This window comes from Tachypleus tridentatus, chromosome 10 (genome assembly GCF_004210375.1).
Source record: "Tachypleus tridentatus isolate NWPU-2018 chromosome 10, ASM421037v1, whole genome shotgun sequence".
Taxonomy (NCBI): domain Eukaryota; kingdom Metazoa; phylum Arthropoda; class Merostomata; order Xiphosura; family Limulidae; genus Tachypleus; species Tachypleus tridentatus.
The window spans coordinates 66,149,161-66,154,458 of NC_134834.1; the positions used below are offsets into that span (position 1 = coordinate 66,149,161).

At 28.6% G+C, this 5,298-nt stretch overlaps 1 long non-coding RNA gene across 1 annotated transcript; it reads right to left on the bottom strand.

Moving 5' to 3' along the window:
* Nucleotides 1-884: 884 nt before the first annotated feature.
* On the bottom strand, nucleotides 885-4,819 carry LOC143228094 (uncharacterized). The gene is made up of 2 exons (XR_013015187.1): nucleotides 4,682-4,819; nucleotides 885-2,473 (listed from the first exon to the last, which is right to left on the bottom strand). It is a non-coding gene; the product is annotated as an uncharacterized LOC143228094 (long non-coding RNA).
* Between the last annotated feature and the right edge of the window lie 479 nt (nucleotides 4,820-5,298).

A 5,298-nucleotide genomic window follows, 5' to 3' on the forward strand; every position in this document is an offset into this window, starting at 1 on the left:
TTAACTTTTTGACCATTCAAACTCTTTTTTTTTTTTTCACGTGAACTGATTTAGGATTGTCGTAGCAAAGGGGTTGAATAGTTGTGCAGTCGAGAATATACTAACTTTTAGTGTGCATTTTTTTAATTTTCCCCAGTTTGGAGTAGATTGTGTAGATTCTAATTATAAAGTATCATTTGAAAGTTCATACTAACACTCAGGCGGCAAGAAACTATGCAAACTTTGCAGGGGATAATAAAACTTTTGCAAAAACACTGTATTCCTCTTGAATATAGTTGTCCAGACCTCAAAATCAGTTGTAGAGCTTGCGGTATAATAAAATCAACGCGATTATTACAGTTTTCAATGCCACGTAGGCCTTTTTTCATTGTAAAAATTAATATAAAATTTTTACCACTTAAAATAGCTTTAAATTTAAAGAGTTAACGTAAAATTAACCTGATGATGCCTAAGCCTATTTCAATTTTCATAAAATTATTTTCGTGCAATACTAAAGTTGTAACTGGATAGTGGTAACACTAACAATTAACATATTTTAAAAAATGAAGACTGAAGGGTATATAAATTGCTGTATATACTATATAATATAGGCTTATACATTATTGTAACAAATAAAACTGGATAGGTTTTATAACCTAAATATACAGTTTATGTTTATCCATTTTATGATTTTTATCGCATTTTTGTGTAATTTAATCATTACTAATTTTCTAGTTACCTTAACAGCTCAGAAGTAAAATTTTGATAAGGTATACTAATTGAAAATAATAACTTATTTTTTAAGCAAGGTGTATACCAGTTACAAAATAGAAGACAGACCAATATATTGAAATGTATTACATTATTTCTTGTTTTATCCATTCAGTCAAATAATAAGTTCGATCAAGTATATTTTATGATGAAAAGGTAAAAATTATTCATTTTATTCTAACTTTGAAATAACCACTGTTATATGAAATAAATACTCTTAGTTCACCTTATCTTTTTGGCTTTTGTTATAACTGGTGCCCAGTCTCTATATTATTCTAGCTGAAATATTGATACATAAGATTTATTTTTTGTTTCGTCATAGTGAATATTACCATCTTCATACATACAAGAGATTCAAACTTTTTTTTTGGGATCCTATTATTCTCATTATACCAATTCTGAGGAGTCTTGTTCAATAACTTTACAATCCAGTGGGGTATAACGCTGTGATTCATATGATATTATTAATAGAGGAAACACTTTCAGAGGAGCCACTGTGCTAATGTTCCAGTAGAAGTGAGAAAAATAAAAACATAATTTATTGAAAATTCATTCATATCATGTGATAATTTGTATGATTTAGAACTTAGATTTTCTAATTCATTTGAACAAAATAATTAAACAGACATAATATAAAATATAAAGAACAATACAAACTATTAGCTCACAGTATTGTAACTTCTACAATTAAAGATGCATCTCAAATCAGTGAACAACAAAGGCATAGAAACAACTATTAGAAGTAGAATTACAAAACCAATGAATTCACTTAGAGGTAAACAGAAGACCAAACAAATGACTGAATTATAGTGTTATTGCATGTGTTTTACAGCTTCTAATAACACTTTTAAGAAAAATACTTGAGATAATATTTACACAGATCCAGTGAACAGACTCTGGAACAAATATATTACAGTTTTGGAAATACTGGTGAAAACTTTTCTTACTATTTATGTTTGTCAAAACAAATTAGATCAAGTTTACATGTGACAGTTCTTTAAATAACATTTGCTATGGTACTTATGTCACTAAGCACTTCATATTTAGCTCAGACAAGAGTGCACTTAAAACTTTCTTATGTACTTACAAATATTTATAATTGTCAACTCTCTAGGTCCAAAAAAGAGGGAAGAACAAAATTTGTGCTTTCTATTTTGCTGTGGGTAATCTTGAAAGCAAACATCCTTCCAAGCTAAGTTACATATATTTAGTATTATTGGTCCATACAAGTACTTATTTGTGAAGAACCACATAATATACAAAGGGCTTGGTCTGAATTATGGTAACTGACAATCTTGCAAGCCACCAGCTGAAGGGTTTCATATAGCATTTGTAATACATACAAGAAGTCTAAAACGTCTGGAACCACAGGAAGTTCAATGTTTCACATGTTTTCCTTGTAATTCAAAATAAGTTTAGAAACAGTATTTCCATTCTCTTTGAACATTGCAAAGAATATTCATGCTGTTGTCAGTGGCCCATATTTTTGGTCTTCTTACATTTAGCTCATAGCTATCTAACAGCACTGTGAGTGATGTTTCTCTCTGGATGACATGCATTAAATCCAGTAGTAACCTTCCACTGGGACGAACCTTCTCTGAAACACAGGAGGATTAATTCATCCTTCTCATGTTTTGGTAGCACCAAAGTCAGTGATATATCTGTGTTTTTTCTTGCATGTAGAGATGTCATTACAAAATTTTTCACACAGGAAAGTTTCTCTCTTGGAAAAAAACAGATATGTAAATACCATTTATCATCAGTGTATCAGATCTTTCACTAGCATTTGTGTATGGAATCAATGGCAGTTTTACATTTTTAAAATTAGAACGTTTGATTGATAAAAGCAATGTCTCCTGCTATCATGCATGATATACTTCAAAGTGTCATTCTGTTGGTAACCAAACATGTAGATTTAATAAAGAAATACATAACAAAGTTGAAGATTTTGAAACAAACTTGTAGAATTATCACACAAAAAGTTGATGGAAATGTGAGTTTCAAGAGAATAGTAATGGAGAAATGTTTTTGTTTTGTTTTTAATGTTCTGGAGCAGCATCAACAATAACCATTTTAGATGATGCAAAGATATTGGACATAGTATTAGTTCCAAGTGTATCTATCTTTTGTTAAAGTATTAGTAATTGAATTGCTATTGGAGCTCAAAGAACTATTTTCAGTAAAACAAAAATTTCAGAGATGAGATTTGAAAGCAAGCATAATTATTTCAAGCAGATAGCAAATAAAATTAAAATTTTTCATAAATTATCAGCTATGCTTACAGTATGGTACCAAATGCATCATTTTTTTTGTTATCTGCTGATAAACTGATTAGCATTAAGACACACACATACAGCTGGATTCAAATCAATAAACATGGAAAATATTCCTGTTAACTTGTTTGACTTGTTACCAAAAAGTTTACCCAAGATTGTCGGGAGTAGTAAAAAATTTACATTCTCACGAATCACATACCAAGTATGCACAGTACTGGTGATCAGCAAAATATGAGGAAATGCTCATATTTATGAAAATACTGGAAATGGTGTTAATAAAAACATGTTTATACCTTTGTAAAAATTGTAACTCAGTAACATATAGTGAAAATCTTCATACATATGAAGTTAATGGAATAAAAGAATAGATTGTAAAAATTATATTCCCTTGTAACAATATCTATTATTTTGACTGAATTAATGTAAAACTAGCTGTCACATATGGTTATTTTCCTTATATAACTTACATTTCTTTGCATATATAAACATATAATGACAAAAGTATTTGAATGTGTTACATGGTTCACAAATAAATTTTAATACTTATGAAATAGCTACCTAAAGATATGAATTAATGTGCACTTGATATGAGTATATATCATATATAATGTGTATTGTTGCCTTACTATCAGATTTTCATCTGAAAATAAAATCATGCTACAAACAGTTTATCTGTTGTCAAGCAATCTGTGTTGTATTCAACTGAAGTATGAAAATAGGATTTTTAACTTTATGAGAGGGGGAGGTGTTAGGGAAGACTGTGGGTTGCCACTGGTATACATAAGGTAGAAACAAACAGAACCTCTTTCATTCCTGTTCAATTCGTCTTATCAATACTTTTAAAATTTAAAACTAAATCGGTACTTCTTACATAATAACACTTAAAGCATATCATAATTATTTGTTTTTACTGTAAATATCTAAAATAAGTCCCAGTGTGCCATCCATTATAAAATTGATTTTTTTTAATAACTGACAGAATGCATGATATGGAATTAGGTGTGTGTTTTCGTAAGTGTGGACAATTTTTATGTCTTAAAAAAGAGCACTTTGAAACATAAGAGCAAAAAGACATGAACTTTAACCCTACTCCTGCATGCAAATCCAGGCAATAAAGACAAGAGTAAAAAATGAGAAAGGTAAAAAAGACAAAATAATTTACTTAGGTAGAAACATCAAAAATATATTTTGGAAAACAGTATCAGTAACAGCTGAACTAAGCCTAAGCCTTAATAATGAAGTTTTCTTAATTTGTCATTTTATACTATTCCTAAAATATAGTAGTGTCTTTTTTCATTGTCTTTATTACTGCCATTGTTTCTATGCATGTCATTGTTTTCCAGACATGGAATATTTTTTATACTATATCATTGATTCTTAAAACCAAGAGGTGGAAGTATACTAGTAAATTAATTAGTTGACAAAGTTTCAACTGAGTTTAAACAAAAACAAACAGCATTAAATGTGTTGTTAAATATATTATTTTAAACAGGTATGCTATTATTTACAGTAGTTACACACGTTCAATAGTAGAAAGAAATATTAACCTTTAAAAATCTCTATTACTTTTTAAAACCAACAAAACTAGTACTGCTGTTTTTAAGTGCCAATATGGTATAGGAAATTGATCAAATTATTAACAAACCATTACTCACTACCAATCAATATCAGATGTGTGGCATAAAAAAGAAATGTATATCTTCCAGAAAGTATGTGACCACACAGAGTAAAGCTTTCAAGAGGTGATTCAGGTAAGCTAGCAGAACAGTTTTGAAATAAGAAAGTGTTTTTTTATGCAGCTACAACTTATGGAGTAGAATCAGTAATATACCAGACATTTGAACAAATGTTAAAGTTGTAATTATAGGACTTTTTATCAAGCCCTGAATTACTTTAAATATTTTGTTCCTTGAAAAATTTCTTTAAAAAAATGGGGCTATATGTTTGTTAGAAATAAAATTTCCATTTTCATATTATGGAAAGTAATTAATTTTTAATAAAAATTAATCTTCAATTTCTGGTAGTCAATAATAAATCTATTGAATTAAGAAAAAAAATAATGTGTAATTTACAAAAATACAAGCTATTACCTACATCTTTAATATAAAAAAACAACATATTTTTTGTATACAGTAACAAACAAAATTTCTGTATAAACATAGCCATAGGTGACAGCTTCTTGTTCTCCCTAATACCAAAATCACAAAAGATTTACTTTGAATCTTGTTTGGCAAAAAATTATAAAATACTTGTTAAGTTTATGCAAGTTGTT